We start from the raw sequence: 11,453 nt of genomic DNA on the forward strand, positions 1-11,453 counted from the left end.
CATGCATGCAACAAGAATCTCTGCATAATTATGTTTATTATTGCAAGACTGAGCCACAATTTGGCTAAGATTTCTAGCAGCCAGGGGGGAAAATGGAAAGCTTAGTTATGATGACTCTCATCAAGAGAAGGAAACATGGCATTTAAGAAAAACAAAGTTTTGCTTAGCAATGAATTATAAATAATTTCCCCTGGGACTGTTTAGTAAACTTTACTTTGGAAACTCTGTATAATCTCAAATGCAATTTTCATGTAATTTTTTATTTTGACCACTTAACAAAATAAGAAGACATAAGATTACCAGGAAACAGCCTGCTGGTTGTCTGAGTCATAGAGAATATGCACTCAACTTATCCTATTGTCAATGATATCTATACTTGGACCATGTTCACAAAAATTTGCTTTCTCACTCAAAGTTGGGTTACTGATGGGCACAATTCAGATATCAGCCTTCTGGAAACTTCTGACACATTTGGTCTTATGGCAGACATGAAAAGAAGAAACAACATACGTATAATAAAAAGAAAATCCAAGTAATGAAGCTAGAGAAATATGAAAAAATCTATAATTAAAAACAAACTTTTCTATGTTAACAAGTCACATCATGTAGTTGGAAAAATAGACTAAGAATGCTGAGAAAATTCTAATAAAATGATTAGTCTTTTTAAAAAGTTAATGAATCATTTTGGTATTTGTACAAAATAGGTAAGTCACTTGTAACAAATAAAATTGGATTGTTTAAAATTTTCAATAGCAATAGTTTATGCTTTCTAGAGAAAACTAGAAAATAAAACCTGGGCCAGGCGTGGTGGCTCACACCTGTAATCCCAACACTTTGGGAGGCCAAAGTGGGCAGATCACGAGGTCAGGAGATCAAGACCATCCTGGCAGATACAGTGAAATCCCGTCTCTAGTAAAAAAAAACACAAAAAATTAGCCGGGCATGGTGGCGGGTGCCTGTAGTACCAGCTACTCAGGAGACTGAGGCAGAAGAATGGTGTGAACCTGGGAGGTGGAACATGCAGTGAGCTGAGATGGTGCCACTGCACTCCAGCCTGGGCGACAGAGCAAGACTCCATCAAAAAAAGAAAGAAAGAAAAGAAAATCGGAGCCATGTATTTTATAACTGGATAAATTGGTTTTCAAGTGTAAAGCCAAACTTTTATAAACATCCAATGAGTTATTCCTGAAGTATCTCCTAGAGAATAACTTTTAGACAATTAAAATGACTAGAAATGTATCAACTTAAGGTCTGGTGGTGAGTATTAGTATATAGTTAATTGTAGCACTATGAATATGTAATGGTAATAAAATAAAAAAAAATAGTGTGTAATAGTTATATGTACCAATCCTAATGTTGCTATCTCATTCTAAGGCACAGAGTGAGTAGGGTGAAGGAACAAGCATAGGAGATAGATGCATTGAATATATCTTGTTTTACAGAATTGACTTTGAAATCATGTAGACATTTTACATGATAAAAAGTGCACTTTAAAAATTCCTAAAAATATTAAAATAAAATAAATAAATATAAATGTGTAAATAGTTGTTGGCATAATCACACAGAAAATAACTAATCCAAGTAACTTTAAAAAATAGTTTGTAACTGTACATCTCTAATGATATATGCCCTAAGGACAAAAATAATACTCCATTGTATCAGTCCATTTTCACATTGCTTATAAAGATGTACCCGAGACTGGGCAATTCACACACACACACACACACACACACACACACAAAGAGGTTTAATGGACTCACAGTTCCATGCACAATCATGGTGTAAGGGGAAAGGCATATTTCACATGGCAGCAGACAAGAGAAAAGAGCTTGTGCAGGGAAACTCCCCTTTATAAAACCATCAGATCCTGTTGGACTTCCTCACTATCATGAGAATAGCATGAAAAATACCCACACCCAAGATTCAATTATCTCCCACCAAGTCCCTCCCACAACATGTGGGAATTATGGGAGCTACAATTCAAGATGAGATTTGGGTGGGGACACAGCCAAACCATATCATCCACAGGAAGTTCAGATAGTTTTCAGTAATAATATATAAGTGGTAGTCAGGCAGGCTAGGTAGTTAAGGAAGTGACCATGTCCTCGGTATGCAGCAACCATGGTGACTGTACAATCAACACAATAAGCCTCAGCATTTGCACTGTAGTTAAGCTCATTCAAGAAAAGCTATCTTCAGTAGGACCTTTTAGTCCTTAATTTGAAATATCAATATAAATTGGTGACATTTTCTGCTTAAAAGATTGTAATTGTTCAACTGAAAAGGCCTAGAAATACTGACACATCCAGTAGTATTAAGTGCCCCCAATACTCAAAATTTGGTGTCAAAATCCAGTTTCCTTCACAAAGGAACCAGAGCTCCCCAGAGAAATGGCTATGGCTGGATTGGGGACAGGAAATATACAAAATCATCTTGGAAACTCTTGTCACACCAGATGACAAGGAAGCTATCAAAGATTACTAGCTTTAGGTCAAAGACTTGAGAGTCAACTAACAGAGACTGTCAAAGATGAGGTAATATGAGGATCAATTAGGGAAAAACTGCAGAAGACTGAAATACATCAAATAAATTTAAACCTGTGAGTTCAAAGTGATACTGAAAAAGCACTGGTTAGTAATTGGGAGACATTAATGAATGAACTCATTATTTTGAAAATTCATAGACAGTAGAACCCCTGGGTAATCAAATAGTAGACAAGAGCAAGATTTTCTTTATTGTGGCACTTCAGCAAATTAATGAAAAATAAATTATAAAGTAGGCATAGCGCTTTTTTGTAACTCAAAATGAATTATGGATGTAGGCATGAAGGAATGTAGGAATTGATCAATTATTGCTGATATCAAAAAGGGGGGAAAAAAACAGATATTTCATGCCTCCTGATGGAGAAACAAAGAACTTCCTATGAAGGAGTCTTTTCAGAAAAAGCAAACCTGAATCTCATCAGTCCTCTATATGCAATTACTAACTACAGAAAATACAAAGGACAGAAGAACATGTTAAACTACATTATGGGGTTGCAAGCAGAAAACTCCTGCAGGACAAATAATTGTGTTTCTTCAGCAAATAAATTGCCAAGGGTGAAAGAAAGATGGAAAGAGGAAAACAATAGGTGATAAGAGACTTAAAAAGTATATAAAGTACATATTAAGGATTACATGTAGGCATCATTTGGATCCTGATTCAAAGAAACTAGAAAAATTTGTAACATTAAAAAGGTAATTGGAGTCACTTGTCTTTCAAGTTGCTCACTTGACCCTCTTCCAAGTGCACTTTTCTTTCTTTTATTCAAAAAGAAAAAAAAAGATAATTGGAAATTTGAACACTGACTCAATATTTGACGATATTCAGGAATTAATTTTTTAAGGTACAATCGTGGTATTGTGGTTACATCAAAAGAAAGTAATTATTTCATTTTAGAGTTATGTACTGAAATGTTTATTTATAAAGTAAAATGTTGTCTGGATTTACTACCAAATAATTTGGGATGGGGAATATGGGTAAGGGTATGCATAAAATAGGTTTGCCGAAGCTAGATAATGGCATATAGGGAGTTTATTATCTGATTCTCTCTTTTTGTATATTCTTGAAATTATCAAAATTAAAATCTTTAAAATAAAAACCTGTGTATTTGGTAGATTTTCCTACATGCCATTGCCATGCCCCCAGGGCACTGAAAAGATGTGCTATTTTCTCCATTTTCATCCTGTGTCTGTGAAAAGAAATCAGCGAGGCATGAGAGACCAGCAAGGGTTAAAGAGGGCCAGTGGCTGATACATCTGGGGAGCATTAGCTATATTAAGGACAAGCCAGCATAAAAAGGTAACCGGAAGAAGCGGCTGAGTACTCTCTGGTCAGGCCTTGAGGTCATCTGAATGAAGGGACTGCGGTTTACAGTCTAGCAAGGGACATGTATCATTTCAGCGCTTTGTTTCAAACCGCAACACAAGAGTTTCACTGGTTTGGAATTGATTCAAAGCTGAGCAGAAAACTTCTTTATTCTCAATAAGCAAGTTTAAATATTTTGTATTACACCTTTCAGGAAAGAATATGCAGGATTTATGTTTATAGTAATAAAAATTTCATGTGTTTTAGATTTTTGTGTGTTGCAGAAATTCCCATTGGCCATACCTGTGAATATAATGAATAAACACTTGTTTTGATTGCTAGCTCAGCAAAATATGTAAAATATTTATTATGTGACAGCACTGGGAAAAGTATAAGAATTATTGTAGGGGCTGGGTGGAATTATAGGGGTTCTTCTGTTTCATGGAAAGTGGGACTTTGAAATCAATTAAAAATTGTCTAAGATCTTGACTCTGCCATTTCTCAGCTTGTTGAGTTGGGTATTCTCTACCTTGTACTTTGCTTCTCTCACCTGTCAAACACTATTGCAGTGAGGTTTAAAGATAATGCCTAAAGCATATAGCTTACAGTATACATTCAGTATGTGGAAGAATGATTATTTTCACATTTGCTTTCTTATGATCAGCAACTTCTGCCACTTGACTTTGAGTAAAGGCATCTTTGGATATTAGACCTCTTTCTCCTTATGTAAATACCACTACTTGGTGCTCCTATAGACAATCAGCTCAATCTCTTGAAGAAAAACCTGAAACAATCAAATTACAGATAACTTTTCTTTGATGGTAAAAAAAAAGTTAAATTTAGTGGTTATTTATATAATTAGATGTTATTAAAACCCAAGTATTTATGAGTTTTCATATTTTAGCATTTAGATAACTAATACTAAGAGGGATGCAAAGGTAAGTATAGTAGATTATGCTATTAGAGAAAATATAGCCCTGCCCTAGTTCTAAAGGACACAGAATACCAAATATGCCACACTTCATAGTGTCAGCTAAATATGTAGGAAATGGCCTCTCTTCCTGGTCTTTTGTTTTAAAATCAGCAGTGAATAATTAAAATTCAATTAAACACATTGAAGCAACCTTAAGGCACATAATCTCAGGCTACGCTTGCAACCAGCCGTTTTGGATTGCTTTCTATGAAGTATATGCTTGACTGATCATTGCTGTGTAGTATAAAGAATTTACTTTGGAATCAGAAAATATGAGCTCAGTCAAGACTTTTTTGATCTGCCCTTTTCTAGCTCGATGGTTTGGGCAAAAATCTCCTTACGCTTTATTTATTTTACTTGTTAAATGTACCCACCTCTTAGGATTAGTTTGAGTGTACTGTAAAGCATTAAATAAGTAAACGGTCTCTCTTGAAAACAAGTACACATGCATAGAAAATTTTCTATCTCTGAAACAGCTCATGTTCCCATTCTGACTGTATTGAATGATATAAATATGTAGGGAAAAAAAGCCTTTTTTACTCTCCATCATGGAATTCAGTGAGTGGTGATGAGTATTCCTGTCCATGTTGAGGAGAAAATGTTTTAATAAAAAGAGGGAACTGGGAAGAGGTTAAATCCCACAGTCAGATGTGAGTGAGATTGTATTAAAAAAAAAAAAGTGGAGGTAATCATTCTATATCTAGACTGTAAATTTCATGCAAACTACATGTTAAAATGAGGTCGTTTCACTTACAGTAAGAGCTAAGGCCATCAAGCGTTTTCTGCTAACCCATCTGGCATTTAATGTAGGACAGGAGTTTCCAAAACAAAGGAGCTGGTACTTTACACAAAAGTTAGAAAGGCCACAAGGTTACTTATGGACCTACTTTATTTATGGACCTACTTTCATTTCATAGTGACTAGGGACTGGGCGCTGGGAAATATTATCCTTTTTTTTATTGCACTATTTATTATATAAACAATCCAAGTTCATTGCAGACAAATTAAAAGTAGTAGAGAATAAACAAATAGTGTTGCCTAAAGCCCCACCATTCAGAGATCATCACCACTTTTACATACTGATGTATCTCTCTTCAGGTAATATAAAAACATATGAATATATTTTATAAAACTTTAACCAGCCCGGTATGCTTCATAACTTATTATTTTCACTTGATACTCTTTTAAATATTTTCAAAAATATTTAGTATCGATCTACATTAAGAAATATAATAACATAGTATTCTGTTGTATGGAGTATGCATGTTCTTAACCAATTTTCTGTCATATATTTGTTTTTGTTGATTTTTTGAATATATGTCTTTATACTAAGGAAGTATGTGTCAAAATTCTTAGAAGTAGAATTTTTGTATGTTTTAAATTGTTTTTCCTAATGTTCCACAGTTTATGCTCCTTAAAACAGGAGTACTTTATTGACTTTTCATGGCAGACTTTCTTATATCCATGACAGAATTTTCTGTTAGTGACATGGAATCTTTTTTTTTTTTTTTTTTTTTTAGTCTGCAATTCTCCTTAAAAAGGGTTTCTGTCACATGGCAAAATGTTTTGTCAGATATCAGTTCTGGCTGTTGGTGAAAGAGCCATGGAATATAAAAACACATCAAGAAGAAATATGTGTGATCTGGAATCGTGACCTTACAAGTGCATCTGCAACGTTGGCTGTGTTTGAACGACTGAATCTATATGACTAGAATTTTTTAACTGATACATGACATTTATACATATTTATGGGGTACCTGTGATATTTTGTTACATGCATAGAATGTTGAATAACAAAGTCATGGTATTCTGGGCATGCATCACCTGGAGTATTTACTGTTTCTATGTATTGGGGACATTTCAAGTCCTCTCTTTCAGCTATTTTGAAATATACAATGCATTGTTGTTAACTATAGTCACACTATTCTGCTGTCATCATCAGAACATTTCTTCTAACTGTATGTTTGTACCTACTAACCAACCTCTCTTTCTCTTCATCTGCCCTCAACCCACATATCCTTGTTAGCCTCAGCTACCTATTATTCTGATATCTACCTCCATGAGATCAACTGTTTTAGTTCCCACATATGAGTAAGAACATGCGGTATTTCTCTTTCTATGCCTGGATTATTTCACTTAATATAATGACCTCTAGTTCCATCTGTGTTGCTACACATGACATGATTTCATTTTCTTTGACCAAATAGCATTTTATCTATCTATCTATCTATATCTATATATACATCCCTTTTCTTTATCCAATCATCCTTTGATGGGCAGAAGTTAATTCCACATCTTTGCTATTGTGAATAGTACTGTAATAAATATGGGAGTGAAGGTATCCCTTTGATATACTGATTTCTTTTCCTTTGGATAAATACCCAGTAGTTGCATGGTTGGATTGTATGGCAGTTCTGTTTATAGTCTTTTGAAAAATTTTTATACTGTTTCCCATAGTGGCTGTACTAATTTGCATTCTCATCAACAGTGTATAAGTCCCCTTTTCCCCGCATCCTCACCAGCATCTCTTATTTTTTTTAAATAATAGCCATCCTAATTGGAATAAGAGAATATCTCATGTGGTTTTCATTTGCATTACCCTAATTATTAGTGGTGTTGAGCATTTTTCATATACTTATTGGTCATTTTTATGTCTTCTTTTAAGAAACGTCTATTCACGTATTTTGCCTATTTTTAATGAATTATTTATGTTTTACTATTGTATTGTTTTAGTTCCTTATGTATTCTGAATATCAGCTCCTTGTCAAATGAATAGTCTGTAAATAATTTCTTTTAGTCAACAGTGTCTCTTTTGATTATTTCCTTTGATGTGAAAAAGCAGTTTGGTTTAATATACTCCGATTTCTCTATTTTTGTTTTTGTTGTCTATGCTTTTGAGGACTTAGCCATAAAATCTTTGCCTAGACCTGGCATTTCCTCTATGCTTTCTTTTCTTCTAGTAGTTTTATAGTTTTGGGTCTTATATTTAAATATTTTATCAATCTGGAGTTGATTTTTGCATATGGTGAGAGATAGGGGTCCGGTTTAATTCTTTTTCATGTGGATATTCAGTTTTCCCAGCACCATTTATTGAAAAGGGTGTCCTTTCTTCAATGTATGTTCTTGGTGCCTACATCAAAAATCAGTTGGCTGTAAATATATGGATTTATTTCTTGGTTCTCTATTCTGTTTAATTGGTCTATGTATTTGCTATTATACTAATACCATGATGTTTTGCTTGCTAAAGCTTTGTAATATATTTTGAAGTACGAGAGTGTGATGCCTCCAGCTTTGTCTCTTTTTCTTGAGATTGCTTTGGCTATTAAGGTTTTTCTTAGATCTGTACGAATTTGAGGATTTTTTTTCTATTTCGATGAAAAATGACATTCATATTTTGATAAAGGTTGCTTTGAATCTGTATTGCTTGGGGCAACATGGCTAGTTTAATGATATTCATTCTTCTAATCCATGAACAGGCATGTCCTTCCGTTTGTATCCTCTTCAATTTCTTTCATCCATGTTTTGTGGTTTTCCTTGTAGAGGTCTTTCACTTCCTTGGGTAAACTTGTTCTTAGAAATTTTTTTAGCTATTATAGATGGAATTGTCTTCTTGATTTCTTTCTCAGCTAGTTTATTATTTGTATGTAGAAACCCTAATGATTTTTGTATGTTTATTTTGTACCCTGCAATTTTACTGAACTTATCAGATCTAATACTTTTTTGGTGAAGTCTTTAGATTCTTCTATATATAAAACAATATCATCTGCAAAGAGGGACAATTTGACTTCCTTTTTCCAAGTTGGATGTCTTTATGTCTTCCTCTTGACTGACTGCTCTGGCTAGGACCTCCAATATTATGCTAAATAGGTGTAGTAAAAGTGGGCATCCTTTTCTTATTCCAGTTCTTACAGGAAAAGTTTTTAGCTTTTACATTCGATATGATGCTAGCTGTGGATTTGTCCTATTCGGACTTTATTATATTGAGGTACATTCCTTCTGTGCCTACTTTGGTGAGGTTTTTTTTTTTAATCATAAAGGTATGCTAAATGTTATCAAATGCTTTTTCTGCATCTATTGAGATGATCATATGGTTTTTGTCTTTCATTCTGTTGATGTGATATATCTTGTTTATTGATTTGCATATATTGAATCATTTTTGCATCCCTGAAATAAATTCCACTTGGTCATGGTGTATTATCTTTTTAATGTGCTGTTGGGTTTAGTTTGCCAATATTTTGTTAGTGATTTTTCCATCTATGTTCATCAGAGATAGTGGTTTTGTATTTTTGTTGTGTCCTCATTTGATTCTGGTATTAGGGTAATGTTGACCTCATAGAATGAGTTAGAGAGAATTCTTATCTCTTCAATTTCTTGGGATAGTTTGAGGTGAATTTGTGTTAGTTCTTTATAAGTTTCATAGAATTTGGCAGTGAAGCCATCTAGTCCCAGACTTTTCTTTGTTGGGAGACTTTTTATTACTGATTCAACCTCATTACTCACTATTAGTCTGTTCAAGTTTTTTAAATTTTTGCTGATTCAATTTTTGTAGTTTTATGTGTTCAGGAATTTGTCTATATTCTCTAGGCTTTTCAGTTTGTTAGTGTGTGGTTGTTCATAATAGTTTCTGAAGTTTTTTTTGTTTTTTTTGTTTTTTTTTTTTTTTTGAGATGGAGTCTCACTCTATGGCCCAGGCTGGAGTACAGTGGCTCCATCTTGGCTCACTGCAAGCTCTGCCTCCCGGGTTCACGCCATTCTCCTGCCTCAGCCTCCAGAGTAGCCGGGACTACAGGCACCCGCCACCATGCCTGACTAATTTTTCACATTTTTAGTAGAGATGGGGTTTCACCGTGTTAGCTAAGATGGTCTCGATCTCCTGACCTCGTGATCCGCCTGCCTCGGCCTCCCAAAGCTGAAGATGTTTTGTATTTTTGTGGTATCAGTTGTAATATCTCCTTTTTCATTTCTGATTTCATTTATATGGGTGTTCTCTCTTTTTTGTGGATAATCTGGAGAGCCATTTATTGATTTTATTTACCTTTCAAAAAAACTTTTTTGTCATGTTGATCCTTTGTATTTCTTTTAGTTTCTATGTTATTTAGTTCTGCACTGATATTTATTCCTTTTCTCTATTAATTTTGGGTTTGGTTTGTTCTTGTTTTTCTAGTTCCTTAAGGTGAATTATAACATTGTTTAGTTGACATTTTTCTGCTTTTTTGATGTAGGCCTTTATTGCTATAAACATTCCTTTTAACATTGCATTTTTGGATCTCATAGGTTTTGGTATGTCGTGGTTTGATTTTCATTAGTTTCAAAAAAATTTTTATTTTCTCCTTAATTGCTTCTTTGACCCAATGGTCATTTAGAAGCACGTTGTGAAATTTCCATGTATTTGTAAAGTTTCCAATGTTCCTCTTGTTACTGATTTCTAGTTGCATTTCATTGTTATCTGAAGGGATACTTAATGTGATTTTGATTTTTAGAAATTTATTGACATTGTCCTAACATATGGTCTATCCTGGAGAATGTTCCATGGGCTGATGAGAAGAATGTGTATTCTGTAATTGTTGGATGAAATATTCTGTAAAAGTCTTTTAGGTACATTTGGTTCAAAGTACCTTTTAAGTAAAATGATTTTTTTATTGTTGTTAATTTTCTGTCTAGATGGTCTAATACTGACAATGGTATGTTGAAGTCTATAACTATTCTTATATTAGATATAAACTCTTCCTTTAGATCTAATACTAGATCTAACACTGGGTACTCTGGTGTTGGGTACATGCATGTTTAAGAATTGTTATATCTTGTTGCTGAATTGATCTTTTTATCATTATCTAATGACCTTCTTTGTCTATTTTTACTGTTTTTGACTTAAAGTTCAGTTTACCTAAATATAGCTATTTCTGCTCGCTTTTGGTTTCCATTTGCATGGAATATCTTTTTTTCATCTCTTTACTTTTAGTCTATATGTGTCTTTACAATTAAGTTTCTCATACATAGCATATAGTCATATGCGTTTTTTAAAAAAAAAAACAAAAACCCATTCTGTCAGTCTGTACCGTTTAATTGGAAAGTTTAATCTGTTTACATTCAACACTATTATTGATACATGAAGACTTATTTCTGATATTTTATCAATTGATTTAGGATTGTTACATATATCATTTGTTCCTTTCTTTCTCTTATATTGTTTATCATTGTAGTTTGGTGATTTTCTGTAGTGGTAACATTTGAGTCCTTTCTCTGCATTTCTTTGCCTTAAACACAAATTTGCTCTACCTGTGGTTTTATATTTTTGTGTATTTTCATGATGGTAGATATCATTCTTTTTCTTCTAGGTGTAGAACTCCCTCAGGCATTTTTTGTAGGACCAGTCTAGTGATGATGAATTCCTTCAGCTTTTACTTGTCTAGGAAAGACTTTATTTCTCCTTCATGTATGAAGGATAACTTTGCTGGGTATAGTATCCTTAGATGTTTCTCTTCCAGCACTTTGAATATATCATTCCATTCTCTCCTGGCCCATAAGATTCCTGCTGAAAAATCCTCTGTTAGTCTGATGAGGGTTTCCTTATACATAAGTAGATGGTTTTCTCTTACTTTTAGAATTTTCTCTTTGTCTGTGACTTTTGACAGTT

Source organism: Macaca nemestrina, chromosome 4 (genome assembly GCF_043159975.1).
Source record: "Macaca nemestrina isolate mMacNem1 chromosome 4, mMacNem.hap1, whole genome shotgun sequence".
Classification (NCBI taxonomy): domain Eukaryota; kingdom Metazoa; phylum Chordata; class Mammalia; order Primates; family Cercopithecidae; genus Macaca; species Macaca nemestrina.